Source organism: Triticum urartu, chromosome 7 (genome assembly GCF_003073215.2).
Source record: "Triticum urartu cultivar G1812 chromosome 7, Tu2.1, whole genome shotgun sequence".
NCBI classification, from domain to species: domain Eukaryota; kingdom Viridiplantae; phylum Streptophyta; class Magnoliopsida; order Poales; family Poaceae; genus Triticum; species Triticum urartu.
In genome coordinates this window covers 18,040,756-18,060,440 of record NC_053028.1, presented here as the reverse complement: position 1 = coordinate 18,060,440, position 19,685 = coordinate 18,040,756, and the positions used below count along the sequence as shown (strand labels likewise).

Here is a 19,685-nt window from a genome sequence, read left to right as displayed (position 1 = left end):
CCCCTCCGTGTAGACCCCACGCGTCCGTTTCCCCCCTCTAGGTGCCGGCGGCGGCGCCGTCCGTGAGGGGGGCACACCCCGGACACACGTGCCGGGCGTTTGCAACCGCCACAACACTTCCAGACTTGTGAGAGGCCGCCTACGCAAGATTTGGCGGCATGCTAGCCCCCGGAGGCCGCCGGCCACAGCCGTAGACGCGCGAAGGGCAATCTGCGTAGAGGGAATTTTTCGGATACTTCTCCATCACCAAAAATTATGAAAAAATGCCATCGTTCCTATAGCACATGTGCCCGCGTCATGCAAAAAAACTCATGATTTTATCGCGCTCCGAGTATTTAGTAATATTGACGCCGCATCGTTACCGCAGAACGTCTCCTACCGTGTCATCGCCATCCGTGAGGGGGGGGCCACGCCCCGGAGACGCGTCCCGCCTCTTCGGACATGCCACCACACCACCCCGCATGTATGAGGGCCCGGTGCGATGCTCCAGTGGCATTGCTACCCCCAGTGCCCCCGTCCCGCCTAACCCTGTAGCGTTTGACCATGGGATCTAGCCCTTTGACTTTGCACGGACGGGCTTTGACCAGTGGACCTCCCCACACGGTTGTGTTAGGTCAGCCCATAGGAATACTTTGGAGCAACATCCGGGCCAGACCCACAGCAAGATCCCCTCCGTGTAGACCCCACGCGTCCGTTTCCCCCTCCAGGTGCCGGCGGCGGCGCCGTCCGTGAGGGGGGGCACACCCCGGAGCCCCAAGACGGGCGTCTACGCATGCATGAACACTTTCACATATGCATTGGGACCCGTGCGATGTTTCGGTGACATAGCTACACCCCGAACCCCCCCACCAACCAGAATTCCTTCCGTGTCGACCGTTTCCCCCTCCGTGACACGGCGATAGCGACGTTCGTAACGGGGGGCAATCGATATACCATCGGGTTTGTTTTTTTAGATAAGGCATAATTATCTTATGCAAAAGCAAAAACTAAAATAAAGTAAAAATAACAAAAGAAAGTAAAAATAAAAAATAAAGTAATGCCCACGTATGCCGACGGCAAGGCCGTCGGCATATATGTGCACACACGGAGGTTGTCCCATGGATCGGTGACGTGGCGTGGCACAACGATCGATGACGTGGCGAAGGGGCCTATGCCGACGGCTGTGCCGTAGCATACCTCTGCCATAGATAAATTTAAAAATTAAGTAAAGTAAACATATGCCGACGGCAAGGCCGTCGGCATACCTGCGCACACACGGATCGATGACGTGGCGTGGCACACGGATCGTTGATGTGGCAGAGGGGCCTATGCCGACGGCTACGCCGTAGGCATACCTCTGCCACAGATATGCCGACGGCCGCCGTTTCCACCCGTCGGCGTAGGTTCAACGCCGTCAAATGGTCAGCGCTGACCGGGCAGGTGGGCCCGTGCTGTGCCGACGGCCTGACCTATGCCGACGGGCCCCGTAGGCGTATCTCGAGCGGTCCCGACGGGCTCGTCTATGCCGACGGCCCCGTTGGCATAGATGGATGTATGCCGACGGCTTTTCTACGCCTACGGCCTGTCCTTGGCCGTCGGCATATGTCCGGATATGCCGACGGGGGCCGTCGGCATAGATTTGGCCGTCGGCAACCCCAGTTTTGTGGTAGTGGTATGTGCACACGCGGTTCTTTTGTTTTGGTTATGCACTTCCCACGGCCTCTTACACCATTTTTTCTTGTTAAGAACATCTTGTTGGATGAACACTACTTGGATATATTAATTCTTGAAACAACAAAAATGTTTTACTCAACTCTTGTATATAGAATGGCACCAGGCATTCATGTTAGGCTTGAAATCTCTTCATGGAGGTGCCCAATTTTTTCTCTTTTGCATGTCACATGCTGCGAGAATGACAGAAAGCATGATGTAATAAAGTTTCTTTTGAACCATTGTTGACAGGTTCATCAAAGATGAGCTAGCAACGATACAGGCTTTCCTGGTGGCCGCTGAAGATATGAAGAAGAAATACATGCTACTCAAGGTGTGGGCAGAGCAAGTAAGGGAGCTGTCATACAATATTGAAGATTGCCTTGGTGAATTCATGGTGCATGTGGCAAGTCAAAGCTTGTCACGAAAGCTTGTGAAGCTCAAAGACCGACATTGAATCGCGGTGCAAATCCGTGATCTCAAATCAAGAGTTGAAGAAGTCAGCAACAGGAACACACGCTGCAACCTAATTGATCAGAACCAAATTACCAGAACCATTGATGAGAGGGATCCTTGCATGGAAGATATTCGCAACCATTCAACTAGCAATATAGAAGAAGCAGGACTTGTTGGGTTTTATAAGCCCAAACAAGAGTTGATAAAGCTTATAGATGTCGATGCAAAAAAAATGGTCCTGCTCAGGTAGTATGCGTCGTCGGCATGGGCGGATTGGGTAAGACTACTCTTACAAGGAAGGTTTATGAAAGTATGGAGAACTTTTCTTGTTGTGCTTGGATCATTATCGCGCAATCATTTGTCAGGATGGAGCTTCTCAAGGTTATGATCAAAGAATTTTTTGGCAATGAAGCATTGAAGAAGCAACTTGAAGGAAATGTAGTGCGAGAAGAGGACCTCGCCAACTATCTGAGGAAAGAGCTGCTTGAAAAGAGGTACTTTATTGTACTTGATGATTTGTGGAACATAGATGATTGGAACTGGATAAAAAATATTGCTTTTCCGAGTAGTAACAACAAAGGTAGCCGGATAATGGTAACAACACGAGATGTTGGTTTAGCTGACAAGTGCTCGTTGGAATCTTCCATACCACTTATCTACCACCATCAACCCCTAGAAACAAATGATGCCATACATTTGCTACTAAGGAAGTCTAGGAGAAGTGAGAAGGACATGGAAAATGATGTGAAAATGAGGGAAATAGTTACCAAGATAGTCAAAAAATTAGGACTATTACCACTAGCTATTCTCACAATAGGAGGCATGCTTGCCACTAGAGAGGTTAGTGAATGGCAAAGTATTTACAATCAGATCCCCTTAGAGCTAGAGAGCAACCGAAGTCTTGAAGCAATGAGGAGGATGGTTACTATGAGTTACAACCACTTGGCTTCTCATCTTAAGTCATGTTTTCTGTATTTAAGCATATTTCCTGAGGATTTTGAAATCCAAAGGAGGCGTTTGGTAGAAAGATGAATAGCCGAGGGACTTGTTATCGTCAGGGATGGGACAAGTGCCGAGGAGGTTGGGAATGGTTACTTTAATGATCTAATCACCCGAAGCATGATTCAGCCATCAAGAGTGAACATAGAAGGGATTGTGAAGAGCTGTCGAGTCCATGATATCGTTCGCGATGTCATGATAGCAATTTCTAGAGATGAGAATTTCGTGTACGTGGCTGGGAATAATTTGACTAGTCTTGTAAGTAAGACCTTCCGCCATGTAGCATACCATGGTATCATGTGCCAAAATATTGGCATGGATTGGAGGCACGTACGGTCAGTAACCATGTTTGGTGAGAGACCATTGGAGCCATCAGCTTCAGTTTGTTCACTTGACATGAGAATGCTAAGGGCCTTGGATCTAGAGAATGCACAGTTTCAAGTCACACAAAAGGATATCAGCAACATAGGATTGTTTCGCCGCTTAAAGTATCTGAATTTTTCTTATCCTCGAGGATATTCAGATATTTATAAACTTCCTAGATCCATAGGGAAATTACAAGGCTTACGCACTTTGAACATTAGAGATAGTTATATTACAGAACTGCCAATTGAGATTTGTAAACTCAAGAGTCTACACAGTCTCCGTTGTACCAGAAATAGTTCCTATGAATACTTTGACCCATGAAATGCTTGCTGCTCACATCTTTAGTGCCCATTCTGTTCACACCTTTGGTTGATCCTAGTGAGTGTACCGAGATAATTGCTGAGCTACACATGGCCTGGTCTAGCCGTTGGTCAAAGTCAGATGGTGTGAGGGTGCCAAAAGGAATCGACAAACTGAAAGATCTGCAAATACTAGAGGTTGTGGACATCAGCCAAACTAGTGGCAAGGCAATTAAAGAGCTAGGTTGGCTTGTGCAGCTGAAAAAACTAAGCATGGTAACAGAAGGGGCCACCAAGCAGAAATGCAAGGAACTCTGTGATGCCATTCAGAAGCTCACTTGCCTCCGCTCTCTTTCAGTGGATGGTTCACTTGAGTGGCTGCGTGATGTTTCCTCTCCTCCACCGCTGTTGAGGAGTCTGAAGTTGCATGGATGCCTTGAAGAGTTTCCTGGCTGGGTTGGAAATCTGATGCATTTGGTCAAGCTTTACTTAAGGGGCAGCGAAATAAAGGAAGAAGGTAAAATCATGGAAATACTAGGGCCACTTCCCAACCTCATGCACCTTCGTCTTATATTGGGCTCTTATATTGGGGAGAAGTTGGCGTTCAAAACAGGAGCATTCCCAAATCTCAAGAAGCTTGGTATTTGTGATCTGGCGGGGCTGAGAGAGTTGAAATTTGAGGACGGCACCTCACCCCAGCTGGCAATGATAGATATCAGTTATTGCAAATTGGCATCAGGAATTATTGGAGTCAACCAGCTTCCAAAGCTCAAGGAGATCACACTTGGTTTAGGTGGTCGAGTGGCGAAGCTTGGTATGCTGCAAAGTGAAGTGGACGCACACCCCAACAGTCCCGTGCTGCGACTGTCCAAGGAACGGAGCCATCACGACCTGGGGGGTGTTGTCATCCAAGTGGAGGAAGCAACGGAGGAATCGTCATCTCCCCATGCTGAGCCTGAAGCAGCGGTAGTGACGACAAACCTCAGGTCATCTAATTGATTCTCTTTCGTTCAACTAGTAGTACATAGAGTTAAACATATATCTTGTCATGTACAACAGGAGGCGCATAGGAGAGTTGTAGAAGAGTTGGTTTCATGTAATCTTCTTTTAATATTTCTATCTCTTCTCCCTATTATCTTCTGTAACTCCTTCTGTAATATCTCTCTCGTTCTCTCGTGAGTTCCTTGTGTGGGAATCACGTTGGTTGTATGCGCTATGGGGATCTGCGCCCCCACCAGTCAATATATACACAACGCGGGCCTCCTATGGAGGTTGAGACGCTTCACCAATTCTTTTATGGTATACAGAGCCCTTCCTCTCCACCTCATCTAGCTATCCACCTTCCATTGCCATGGCGTCCTCCTCGTCTTCCTCCCCTGCCCTCACCTGGCAGGTTTCGGAAAAACTCACCCGCACGAACTTCGTGCTATGGAAATCCCTAGTGCTATAGCAGATCAGAGCTGCGGGCATGTACGCGTACCTTGATCAAACCACCCCCAAGCCATCCCAAACCATCACCACAAAAAACGCCGATGGCAAAGACCAAACCATCATCAGTCCCGCATATGCAGCCTGGCATCGGGAGGATCAGCAAGTTCTTGCGTTCCTCCTTAACAATCTCTCTCGTGAAGTCCTTATCCAAGTAGCCTCTCATGAGGAATCTCATGCGCTGTGGGCAGCCATAGTTCACATGTTTTCCTCCCAATCCAGATCACGAATCAACAACGTCAGAACCAATCTCACCAATGCCCAGAAAGGCACTCAATCGGCCGGCGCATATTTTGGCTATATGCGATCCTTGGCCGATGAACTTGCCGCTGCAGGAAAACCCATCAATGAGGATGAGCTCATCTCCTTCATTGTTGAGGACTAGACATGGAATATCAACCCATAGTTTTAGCCTTAGATGTTCGCACCGATCCTCTCACCACCGATGATCTTTTCAGTATGGTCTCTAACTTCGATCAGCGCATGAAGATGTTCCATGGCTCCGGAGCTGAATCCTTCAAGTCCACTGCTCTTGCTGCATCTCGAGGGCGCGGTGGCTCCAAGTTCTCCCGCGGCTCGCCCAAACCTTACGGTGGCAATGGGCCTCGTGGCGGGGGAGGCTATGGGGGCGGAAACGGCAGCAGTGGGGGTGGTGGCCCTCACTACAGCACCCAAGGCCAAGGCCAAGGCGGACATGGTGGTGGTGGCGGGCAAGTGAAGGAAATATGCCCTAGAGGCAATAATAAAGTTATTATTTATTTCCTTATTTCATGATAAATGTTTATTATTCATACTAGAATTGTATTAACTGGAAACATAATACATGTGTGAATACACAGACAAACAGAGTGTCACTACTATGCCTCTACTTGACTAGCTCGTTGATCAAAGATTGTTATGTTTTCAAACCATAGACATGAGTTGTCATTTGATTAACGGGATCACATCATTAGGAGAATGATGTGATTGACATGATGTGACGCCCCAAGACCGGAGCTTCAGATGCCTTACAGGATTTCCGGGTTTCGTCATGTGATTTGTTTGGTTCTTTGCATTCATCATAGCATCATGTGCATTGCATCATGTCATTTCTTTTCTTAACTCAACTAAATAAATGTCATGGATCTTTGATCCATTTAAACCGAGGGAATTCACATGGTGATTCTCTTTATAACATATCCTCCCAATATTTAGGGAGCTATATAAAACCATTCCATTGTTTTGGAATTCACCTTAACACACTTGCATATTAAATCCCTTGGCCTTTTTCTTCTTCAAGTGTTGACTCTCTAACCTTGCCTTATATTTCTTTCATCATTTTTCGGAGCTCCACCTAAATTCTCAACATTTTTGGGCACTTTGATAAACCTGTCCCAGATCAAACCTTTTGAATTAAATTTAAAGGAATTTGAATTTAATCTTTCAAACTTGACCTTTTCTATTTTCCCCGACCGTGCACATTTTTATGAGTCCATAAAAATTGCCCCCGTGCCCAAATTCTTCCTCTAACCTTCTCTTCTCTCTTTTCCCTTCTTTTATTTCTTTGTTTTTTTGTAAAGAGAAGGAGATGGGAGAGAGAAGTGCCCGGCTGGGCCTCCCAGCCGAGCTGCAACCTGCCAAGCAGGCGCCATCCCCGCGGCCCACCTAGGCCTAGCGGCCTCTAAGGCCCAGCAGCGCCCCGCTACAGTCCCTAACCCTAGGCCCAGCATCTCCCCTCACTACCCTCTCCCTCGAACTCCTTCCCTCGTTCCCTCACCGCTGCCAGAGCCATCTCCTCGATCCCCCTCGCTCTCTCCTCTCACCTTCTCTCTCGCACTCACAAAGAGCAGCCCGATCCCCATCGCCATCAGCTCGAGCCTCCTTCCTCCTTGATCCGGCCCGCCGCCGGCGCTCTGCAGTCGTCGTCATCTTGCCGCTATGCTGCACCCCACCTCCATGGCCGCTGCGCCCCGCCTCGAAGCCCGGATGCCACTTCGCGCCGCCGCCCGACCCTGCTGGTCGAGCTCGTCGACTCGCGGCCGAGTCCTCCTCCTGTGTCGCACCTGCAGTCAGAAAAGGGAGGGAGAGCTCCACGCGCCGTTCACTTCTCTGCCTCGACACCCATCTCTCCCTCTCGGCCATGGCATCACCACCCTCGAACCATCCCCTTCGGCCTCGACTCCGGCGAGCGCCGCGCCCTGCCAACTCTTCTCCGCACGAAGCCTCCCCTCTGCTTCCTCGTTCCTTTACCTGCGCACCGTGCATTTTTGGTCAGCCATGGATGGCCGGCTCTGCCAAGTTCCCCGCTGCCACATCGTGGCCTTGCCCTCCTCTCGTGCTCGACGCCGCGGCCACACACGAGGGTGCCTCCTCCCGCCTGCGCCTCTCTCTCCAGCATGGCCGCCCTAGGCTCCTCAGGAAGCCGCGCCGCCCGCCTCTGGCCATGGCTCCGGCGAGAACCGGGCAGCCCCACACCAGAGCTGTCGTTCCTGCTGCTGCCGTGTTTTCCCGTGACAAACGAAACGGGCACGCCGCCTCCCCGCCATGGTGCTGCCTTGTTTTGGTTCGCTAAGGTCCGCACCGAAACATCGTCACGGTCGACTACGTTTTGCTGTCCCGACCGGAACCATCAAGTACTCGAGACACAATGGCGCCAAGTACCAATACGAACATGAACGACTACCATCGAAGTGTACGACTACGCGACGCCCGCCAAGTTCGACGACGCTGGCCGCCCGAATGACTACCGCCGACGCGTACCTTTCCGTTGCCATGGGTTTCGTCAAGTCCAACGGTGAACCCCGAAGTCATCAGATCCGTCAAGTCCAACAACGACTATGTACAACTATCGGCGACCACGAACGTCTACGAAACATGTACCACGACCATCGCGGAAGACCCCGTGGACATCAAGTTCCATGTCGTGACCCCGAACATCTACGAAGCGAGAACGACTACTTCCACTACCGCCGTCGTGAGAACGCCTACTTCCCTCTACGAACTTGATCCATTCCAAAAAGTCTCACCTCGAAGGTATAACCCCGAGACGACGCCCGTGAATGAATGAATGCATGTGAGATGAGATGCACCCTTTGTCTGCACCGTGTCCGTTTTGTCACTCGTTTCCATGCCACTAACTCGTGGGACCCCCGGAATCCGGGAGCGCCCCACCATCTTTTGCACGCATCCGCATCCTTCTCCTTTGCATCGGTGTCTCAATCGACTTACCAGAACCGGAACGCTGTCGTGGTATCGTTTTCGTTATCGTTGCCGTGGCACCCCTTTCCTTTCCACCACGGTGACAAATGCTTCATAATGCTCTTGTCAAATTTTTAATAAAAATTGCATAAACTTGTTCATGTCATCCGCATCATGACAACAACAATTAAAATGTTTAAATTGTTGTTGCAATATATTACTAATGCATATGGGGATTTACCGGATTCGTTATTTGTTATACCCGGCCCCATTTAAATTGTTTAGATGGTGTAGTTTTTTTATGCCTTACCTCTTGCCATGTTAACCAACATTTAATATTGTTGAGTACCTAACCGAGAGAGAACTAAATAATTGATGTGGTGTTCCGTCAATATGCAACTCGTTGCATATTGAGCTCCACTTAATTTGTAGGATTGTTTGTGCTCTTTGCCATGCCATGCCTCTTTAATCCGGACATGCATCATACTTGGTTGTGCATCATGCCATGTTTACGTGTTGGTTGTTTACTATGTTGTGTGCTTCTTTCCGGTGTTGCTTCTTCGGGTTGATTCCGTTAACGTCATGATTGTGAGGACCCGTTCGACTACGTCCGTTTGTCTTCTTCATGGATTCATTCTTCTTCCTTGCGGGATTTCAGGCAAGATGACCATACCCTCGAAATCACTTCTATCTTTGCTTGCTAGATGCTCGCTCTTTTGCTATGCCTATGCTGCGATACCTACCACTTGCTTATCATGCCTCCCATATTGTGAACCAAGCCTCTAACCCACCTTGTCCTAGCAAACCGTTGTTTGGCTATGTTACCGCTTTGCTCAGCCCCTCTTATAGCGTTGTTAGTTGCAGGTGAAGATTGAAGTTTGTTCCTTGTTGGAACATGGAGATGTTGTTCCTTGTTGGAACATTTTTACTTGTTGGGATATCACAATATCTCTTATTTAATTAATGCATCTATATACTTGGTAAAGGGTGGAAGGCTCGGCCTTATGCCTGGTGTTTTGTTCCACTCTTGCCGCCCTAGTTTCCGTCATATCGGTGTTATGTTCCCGGATTTTGCGTTCCTTACGCGGTTGGGTATAATGGGAACCCCTTGACAGTTCGCCTTGAATAAAACTCCTCCAGCAAGGCCCAACATTGGTTTTACCATTCTCCACCTAGCCTTTTCTTTCCCTTGAGTCGGCCGGCTCAAGGGTCATCTTTATTTAAACCCCCGGGCCAGTGCTTCTCTGAGTGTTGGTCCAACCTGTCAGCCGCCGGTGGCCACCAGGGGCAACTCTGGGCTGGCCTACCGAAAGTTTAGACAATCCGGTGTGCCCTGAGAACGAGATATGTGTAGCTCCTATCGGGATTTGTCGGCACATATGGGTGGCTTTGCTGGTCTTGTTTTACCATTGTCGAAATGTCTTGTAACCGGGATTCCGAGTCTGATCGGGTCTTCCCGCTAGAAGGAATATCCTTCGTTGACCGTGAGAGCTTTTGATGGGCTAAGTTGGGACACCCCTGCAGGGTTTTGAACTTTCGAAAGCCGTGCCCGCAGTTATGGGAAGATGGGAATTTGTTAATGTCCGGTTGTAGAAAACTTGAAGTTGACCTTAATTAAAATACATCAACCGCGTGTGTTACCGTGATGGTCTCTTCTTGGCGGAGTCCGGGAAGTGAACACGGTGTTGGAGTTATGCTTGACGTAGGTTGTTCTAGGATCACTTCTTGATCATAGTTTTCTCGATCGTGCTTTGCCTTCTCTTCTCGCTCTCATTTGCGTATGTTAGCCACCATATATGCTAGTCGCTTGCTGCAGCTCCACCTCATACCTTTTACCTTACCAATAAGCTTAAATAGTCTTGATCACGAGGGTGTGAGATTGCTGAGTCCCCGTGACTCACAGATACTTCCAAAACCAGCTTGCAGGTGCCGTTGAACCGTGTAGATGACGCAACCAAGCTCAAGGAGGAGCTCGATGAAGATCTTGTCCTTTGTGTTGTTTTGTTCTAGCTGATCAGTAGTGGAGTCCAGTTGGGGTCGATCCGGGACCTTGTCGCATTTGGGGTTCTTCTTTTATTTTGGTTCCGTAGTCGGACCTTGATTGTATTTGGATGATGTAATGCTTTATTCATGTATTGTGTGAAGTGGCGATTGTAAGCCAACTATGTATCTCTTCCCCTTATGTATTACATGGGTTGTGTGAAGATTACCTCACTTGCGACATTGCTTTCAATGCGGTTATGCCTCTAAGTCGTGCTTCGACACGTGTGAGATATAGTCGCATCGAGGGCGTTACACATGACCCATTCCGTTAGCTTAGCACCCGATCGTTTAGTATGTTGCTATTGCTTTCTTCATGACTTATACATGTTCCTATGACTATGAGATTAGGAAACTCCCGTTTACGGGAGGAACACTTTGTGTGCAACCAAATGTCACAACGTAACTGGGTGATTATAAAGGTGCTCTATAAGTGTCTCCGAAGGTACTTGTTGGGTTGGCGTATTTCGAGATTAGGATTTGTCACTCCGATTGTCGGAGAGGTATCTCTGGGCCCTCTCGGTAATGCACATCACTTAAGCCTTGCAAGTAGTGCAACTAATGAGTTAGTTGCGAGATGATGTATTACAGAACGAGTAAAGAGACTTGCCGGTAACGAGATTGAACTAGGTATTGAGATACCGACGATCGAATCTCGGGCAAGTAACATACCGATGACAAAGGGAACAACGTATGTTGTTATGCGGTTTGACCGATAAAGATCTTCGTAGAATATGTGGGAGCCAATATGAGCATCCAGGTTCCGCTATTGGTTATTGACCGGAGATGTGTCTCGGTCATGTCTACATTGTTCTCGAACCCGTACGGTCCGCACGCTTAAAGTTTCGATGACAGTTATATTATGAGTTTATGAGTTTTGATGTACCGAAGGAGTTTGGAGTCTCGGATGAGATCGGGGACATGAAGAGGAGTCTCGAAATGGTCGAGACGTAAAGATCGATATATTGGACGACTATATTTGGACATCGGAAAGGTTCCGAGTGATTCGGGTATTTTTCAGAGTACCGGAGAGTTACGGGAATACGTATTGGGCCTTATTGGGCCATACGGGAAAGAAGGAAAAGGGCCTCAAGGGTGGCCGCACCCCTCCCCTTGGTCTGGTCCGAATTGGACTAGGAAAGGGGGGCGCCCCCTTCCTTCCTTTTCCTTTTCCCTTCCTCTTTTCCTATTCCATATGGGAGGTGGAATCCTACTAGGACTAGGGAGTCCTAGTAGGACTCCACACTTGGTGCGCCCCCTCCTAGGGCCGGCCTCCTCCTCCCTTGCTCCTTTATATACGGGGGCAGGGGGGCACCCCAAAGACATAAGTTGATCTTCGTGATCGTTCCTTAGCTGTGTGCGGTGCCCCCTTCCACCATATTCCACCTCAGTCATATCGTAGCGGTGCCTAGGCCAAGCCCTGCGACGGTAGAACATCAAGATTGTCACCACGCCGTCGTGCTGGCGGAACTCTTCCCCGACACTTTGCTGGATCGGAGTCCGGGGATCGTCATCGAGCTGAATGTGTGCAAGAACTCGGAGGTGCCGTAGTTTCGGTGCTCGATCGGTCGGGCCGTGAAGACGTACGACTACATCAACCGCGTTGTTATAACGCTTCCGCTGTCGGTCTATGAGGGTACGTAGACAACACTCTCCCCTCTCGTTGCTATGCATCACCATGATCTTTCATGTGCGTAAGATTTTTTTTGAAATTACTACGTTCCCCAACAGGAAGGCCACTACCAGGGCCATCATCAAGGCGGTGGTGGCCACTTCAACAACAACAACCATCAGTGCCCCTTCTACTCCAACAACAGGGGGCACCAAGGTAATGGTGGTCGTTTTCAAGGCTATGCAGAATATGAGAACCGGTGCCAGATTTATAAAAAGACCAATCACATCGCCAAGGATTGCGATTGGCGATATGCTGAAAATAACTCCCAACGTAAGAAGGTTGTAGCTGCTGTTGACACCTCATATGGAGTCGACACCAATTGGTATGTCGACTCCGGTGCCACCAACCACATCACCAACGAGCTTGAGAAGATTACGATGAGCGAGAAGTATCATGTCCATGATCAAGTTCACAATGCCAATGGGGAAGGTATGGACATTAGTCATGTTGGTCATTCTCTTATCAAAACCCCTCATAGAAATATTTACTTCAACAATGTCTTGCATGTTCCACATACATCTAAGAATCTTCTTTCCGTTCATCGTATTGCTCTTGACAACCACGTTTTTCTAGAATTTCACCCATACTTCTTTTTGATCAAGGATCAGGTCACGAAGAGAGTTCTCTTTCGAGATAGATGTGTGCAAGGACTATATCCGTTGATCCCTCAGTTTAGAAGATTCAACAAACAAGTGTGCGGTGTCATCAAACTCTCATCGGAACGGTGGCACGCGCGTCTAGCACATCCATCTTTTTTTATTGTTCAACAAGTGCTTAGGAATAATCACCTCCCATGTGTTGGGGAGCGTAGTCTCAAAACTATATGTGATTCATGTCAAAGGGCTAAAGCTCATCAGTTGCCTTATCCTGTATCCACTGGTGTTTCTATTAAACCATTGGAACTTATTTTTTCTGATGTGTGGGGTCCGGCCCCTACTTCCGCTGGTCGCCATACTTACTATGTCAGTTTCATAGATGATTATAGAAGTTTACTTGGATCTATCTACTCAAAAAACGTTCTGAAGTTTTCCAAGTTTTCCAAAAATTTCAAGTACTTGTTGAACGTCAATTTGACACTACAATCCTCGTTGTCCAATCCGACTGGGGTGGTGAATACGAGAAGTTAGACACCTTCTTTCAACAACTAGGCATTTCTCATCATGTCTCTTGCCCTCATGCACACCAACAGAATGGTTCTGCCGAACGCACACATCGACATATTGTCGAAGTTGGACTAGCTCTCCTAGCTGGTGCCTCCATGCCCCTCAAATTTTGGGATGAGGCATTCCTCACTGCTGTGCATCTTATTAATATGTTGCCTACTCGTGTCATTCATAATGAAACTCCCATGCAAAGACTACTTCACACTAGGCCAGACTACACATCTCTTCGCGTTTTTGGTTATGCCTGTTGGCCTAACCTTCGTCCCTATAACCCTCGTAAGCTTAAGTTTCGGTCGAAACAATGTGTTTTTCTTGGTTATAGTCCTAAACACAAAGGGGTCAAATGCCTAGATGTTGCCACTGGTCGTGTCTATATTTCTCGTGACGTAGTTTTTGACAAAACTGTGTTTCCTTTTGCCCATCTTCATCCCAATGCCGGTGCGCTGCTTCGGAAAGAGATTCTTCTCCTTCCTCCTCATTTAGTGGGATCACCTCATGGGGATGATAAATGCAATGATCAATTGACTAACCGTCCTACTAATGAAGTTTTGGAGACTCATGATGACACAGGGACACATGCCGTGGCAACAGAAAACAATTCGGCCTCAGTTCAACAACAACACGTCTCAAATAGGCCATATCATATGTGCCTCCCAGGCCGAGACAACGTGCCAGCCGTATACCCCTCGGGATTGTTGCAGCAGCCGCTGTCACGATCCTCTCCGGGATCCGTTTCCTGTCAGGAGGACAGTGCGGGCGACAACGCCTCTCCCGCGGGCGCCCCGCGCCAGTCCTCGCCAGCCATGCGGGCTCCTTCGGGCGCTTCTCTCCGCGCGGGATCTCTACACCAACCCGAGTCGACACGCCCCTTGGTGGGGGCCCGCCATCCACACGGTACGCGGCTGAGCCGTGCTGCTACACCAGGCGGGCCCGGCGCACCACGCCCAGCGCGGGATCCGATCTGGATCGGGCTGCAGCGGCTGGATCCTCTGTGCCCGATCTGCTATCTCCTCAACGGCCGGCTTCCACAGATGATCCGGCGGGCGAGTCAGCCGCCAGCCCATCCTCGGGATCGCCAAGACCTGCTGGCAGGGAGGAGCAGGCGCTGGGATCTTCTGCGGCTGGTGCTTCTACAGAAACTGCACATGCTTCTACACCACCACGCACACGCCTTCAAGCCGGGGTAATTCAACCTGTAAATTACAGAATCAAGTTTGGTTTAGCTTGTTCAACAGGAGAGCCACGGAATTTTCATGAGGCCCTTGCTGATCCGAAATGGAAGAAAGCCATGGAAGAAGAGTTCCATGCATTCCAGAAAAATAAAACTTGGCACTTGGTCCCTCCTCGTCAAGGTAACAATTTGATTGATTGTAAATGGGTGTTCAGGATTAAAAGAAAGTCTAATGGTACGATAGACCGTTATAAAGCAAGACTTGTTGCAAAGGGATTCAAACAAAGGTATGGCATTGATTATGAGGATACTTTCAGTCCAGTTGTTAAAGCTGCAACTATACGTCTTGTTCTATCTATTGATGTGTCCAGAGGGTGAAGTATCAGACAGCTAGATGTGCAGAATGCGTTTCTTCATGGTGTTTTGAAAGAGGAAGTGTATATGAAACAACCTCCTGAGTTTGAGGACAACAACTCACCTTTTCATGTGTGCAAGCTTGACAAATCTCTCTATGAACTGAAACAAGCACCTAGAGCATGGTACTCTCGTTTGAGTTCAAAGCTCCAGGCACTTGGTTTTGTTCCTTCAAAATCTGATACATCACTGTTCATTTATAGAAAGTCAAATATAGTCATATTTGTCCTTATATATGTTGATGCAATTATTGTTACAAGCTCGTCAAATGATGTTGTGATAGCATTGCTGAAAGATCTAAACTCAAAATTTGCTCTTAAGGATTTAGGTGACTTGCATTTCTTCCTTGGTATTGAAGTGAAAAGAAACTCAGAAGGTGGTCTCCATCTCTCTCAGGAAAAATATGCAACTGATCTTTTGAATAAAGTTGGATTGCAGGGCTGCAAACCTTCATCAACTCCTTTATCCAGCACGGAAAAATTGTCTCTTGTAGAGGGTGAGCTTTTGAATCAAGAGGATGGCACAAAATACAGAAGCTTGGTAGGTGCACTTCAGTACTTGACACTCACCAGACCTGACATTTGCTTTGCTGTAAACAAGGTTTGTCAGTTTTTTCATGCACCCACTACTGCTCATTGGACAGTTGCAAAACGCATACTCAGATATGTGAAAAATACCTTGAGCATTGGTTTGACTTTCAGCAAGTCGTCATCCATCCTTGTTAGTGCATTTTCTGATTCTGACTGGGCAGGTTGTTTGGATGACAGACGGTCAACAGGTGGTTTTGCAGTATTTTTTGGACCTAATTTAATCTCTTGGTGTGCAAGGAAACAGGCTACAGTTTCATGATCAAGTACAGAAGCAGAATATAAGGCACTGGCTAATGCAACTGCAGAGATTATTTGGGTCAAATCCATACTTAAAGAACTTGGGATACATCATACACAAACTCCTTGTCTTTGGTGTGACAACCTTGGTGCTACATATTTATCTTCTAATCCTGTGTTTCATGCAAGAACTAAGCATATTGAAATTGACTATCATTTTGTGAGGGAAAGAGTTGCCAACAAGGTGTTGGATATTCGGTTTGTACACTCAAGGGATCAAGTTGCAGATGATTTCACCAAAGCCTTGCCTACAAGACTATTTGAGGAATTTAAGCGTAATCTGAACTTAGGAAAGTTCTGATTAAGGGAGGATATTAAACATATATCTTGTCATGTACAACAGGAGGCGCATAGGAGAGTTGTAGAAGAGTTGGTTTCATGTAATCTTCTTTTAATATTTCTATCTCTTCTCCCTATTATCTTCTGTAACTCCTTCTGTAATATCTCTCTCGTTCTCTCGTGAGTTCCTTGTGTGGGAATCACGTTGGTTGTATGCGCTATGGGGATCTGCGCCCCCACCAGTCAATATATACACAACGCGGGCCTCCTATGGAGGTTGAGACGCTTCACCAATTCTTTCACATAGAAGCTATGGAGTGCGATGTGCTAATTAATCTGAACTCTGTCGTGTTTTTTGTAACAGCCAAGATGACCTGCTCTACACTTACAATTCATGCTGACTGAATCCTGCCAGTTCCACCACAAGCTACACTCTGCAGGTACGGCTCAAATCTTGCTTTGTTTCTTTTTTGTGTTGGCTCGATTTAGTTTCCTTTCAGTACGTGCCCACGCATTTTTAAGCTGCACCTGATTATATATAGGCATAGCCGCATAGCACTCACTTGGATTTAAGGAGGCGACTCGGAAGAGATCATACTTCAATGTGGTTAGCACAACACGCCACATCTCGTTTTGTTTATGTAGCCATCATGTTACATTTTCAGTACTTACAGTTCCTGGCAATGTTTTCAAGTCTGTGAACACATATATTTACACGTACCCCTATTTGCACATATATTTACAGTTCCTGGCTGCTACATCTCAGACTGATGGAATGAACTAGTTCTCTGTATTGTATATGCATTCAGGTTCAGCTGGAGGTGCAGCAAGATACAAATGGAGGACTCAGGAGGGGTGGCATGACAACTGCAAGAGACGCCAGAATATCCTCGATGGTGCGTGTTTCCTTTTAACATCGATGCTAGACAGTTCAGTGAGTTGAATCAATTCACCGACACCTCTGCAATCTTTCAGGCAGAATTGACGGTTGGGCGAAGACTGTCTCTTCCAATTCAATCCTCCCGTGATCTTGGAGCAAGCGACAACGCCATTTCCAGGGGACGAGAGGCCGCGGCCCACAATCAGTTCTTCACCATGGAGTTGATCGACGTGATGCCAAATCCTATTTTCTTGGACGCCTTCCGCTTCCAGTCGCAGCTCAAACATCAATTCACAGCATCTTGCAATGTTCACAGGATAATCATAATGATCGCTTGCTAATTATCAAGAGAGACTTGCTTCATTTGCTTGTATGATGCCATGCTATATTTGGCACTGAATCATAACTGTAGAATGACGACACCTGCTTACTGTATAAGATTGTGCACTGAAGAATGCCGATGCCGACCAAGAGCATAGACAGGTCAGATAACTTCTCTTTCGTCCAGTACTAGTGGACAGCAAATGAGATGCTAATTGCTACTTTCTGCATTCAGAATTAATCTCTCTCTGTCTTGTTGTTTTAACAGCCAAGATGATTTACTGTGCACGTACAATTCATGCTGATGCTAGCTGGTCGTTTCAAACTGGCTCCAACACCTCTATGGCTCTACCTAGTTCTAGCCTTGGAGTCTCCGGCATGCTGGCTGGTACAACTATCTCAAATCTCCCATGACTTGTTTCCTTCCAACTGATTTCTGCAACGTTTGTTAGTGTTTGTGTTTGCTGCAAACAGTTTACAAGCGCTTGCCTGTCATGCAGAGTTTCTGTATTCCTTAGCATTCCATTTCTAGCACCTGGAAAATTAGCATTCGTGCAAATATGGAGTTTCATTTCCCGGCATGTTTTTTTTTTTGAAGAGAGGCAAAAGATTTGCCTCATTCATTAAATAAGAGGAATAGAGTTTATGTTTGTGTTACCACACTGACAGCGCCGCAACACCCGAAATAAAGGTGACCAACTACTCTCGCGTCATAAGTATCCCAACTTTCTTGCACCCGCTAATACCCAAAAAGTGGCCTCCTTCTTAATGTTGGCGAGTAGAACCGTCGGCGGAGCACTCTTCTGACGGAACACTCACGCATTCCTCTCGTTCCAAATGGTCCAGGCGACTAGCATGGTGAGCAAGGCCATCATCGCCTTCCTGTTGGGGATAGATGTGTCGGAGAGGCCCACCCACCACTCTTCGATGTTGCCTGAGAGGTGCCATGAGGAACTATCAATGCTCACCAGTTGCAGCCAGTCCTTGACTAATCCCCATAGGCGGATAGAGAAGCGGCATTTGTAGAAAAGGTGGTCAACAGACTCGCTCCTGCTTGCAAAGTGTACAAAGGCCACAGTTTGGCCATCCGCGCTTCTCCAATTTGTCTGACGTCCAAATTCTGTTTTGAATAGCTAGCCAAGCGAAGAACTTAACTTTGGGGGGAGCCCAAGCCCTCCACACAGTATGCTCCATAGGGGATTTGATTGTGCCAAGGAATTGCGCTTTGTATGCCGACTCGGCCGAGTATTGCCCGCTAGCGGTGTGCTTCCATACAATATCATCTTCGGCATCCTCCTCGAGATGGAAGCCACGAAGCGTTGTCCAGAGGGTGACAAACTGACGTAAGTGATTCAGCGAAAAAGAGTCCAGGATGCATATTCTCGAGACCCATGCATCGTTGCTGAGAGCTTCGCGCACCTTCCAATTTTTCCTCGTGGACGCCTTGTAAATTAGAGGTGCAATGTCCCTAGGCTTGCGGTCATTCACCCATGGCGCATCCCAAAAAGGCGACCTTGCTCCATTTCCAACAAAGATTGACGTGGAGGCATAGAACAAGAAGTAGTCCATCGTGTTGCACGGGTTTCCCATACCCACCCAAAGCTTGGTGGGCTCTTTCCATTCAAACCATAACCAACGCAAGCGAAGAGCCCGAGCAAATTTCTCCGTGTTAAGTATGCCAAGGCCACCAAGATCCTTTGGCCGGCACACCGCATCCCAATTCACCTTGCATTTTGCACCAGTGGTCTTGTCCGTGCCCTCCCAGAGAAAGGCTCTTTCGAGCTTGTTTATGTTGTGTAGAGTGGACGTTGGCACAATGAGCAGCCTGATGGAGAAGACGAGCTGCGAAGACAACACCGACTTCACAAGGGCACATCGACCAATGGCAGTGATATTTTGACCATCCCAAGTGGTCAACTTAGCGGCCTTTCTAAGCTTCCACACCGAGAGAGGAAGCCCAAAGTATTTCATTGGAAACGAAGCCCGTGACGCAGGAAGGGCCTGAAGGATGCATGTCAAGTTGAATTGTCCGCACCGAATGGGAACCACTGAGCTCTTCTGGAAGTATGTGACAAGGCCAGTGACATTGCCGAATAGATGCAGAATGGTGGCTAGGTTGTCAATGTCTTTCTTGATTGGGGCCATAAAGACTGCTGCGTCATCTGTGTATAGGGAAGTCCTAACCGCCATGCCACGGCCACGGAGCTTGTGAAAGAGCCCTTTTCTTGATGCTAGCTCAAGAATCTTGTGCAGCGGGTCCATGGCAATGACAAATAGCAAGGGGGAGACCGTGTCCCCTTGTCTGAAGCCGCGGCCATGAGGGATGGGCTTGCTTGGCACACCATTCAAAAGGATGCGCGAGGATGAGGAGCACAATAGGG

The 19,685-nt window shown here is 47.9% G+C and overlaps 1 pseudogene; it reads left to right on the top strand.

Moving 5' to 3' along the window:
• Nucleotides 1–17,822, top strand: part of LOC125518163 — a 41,643-nt pseudogene extending 23,821 nt beyond the window's left edge.
• Nucleotides 17,823–19,685: the final 1,863 nt, after the last annotated feature.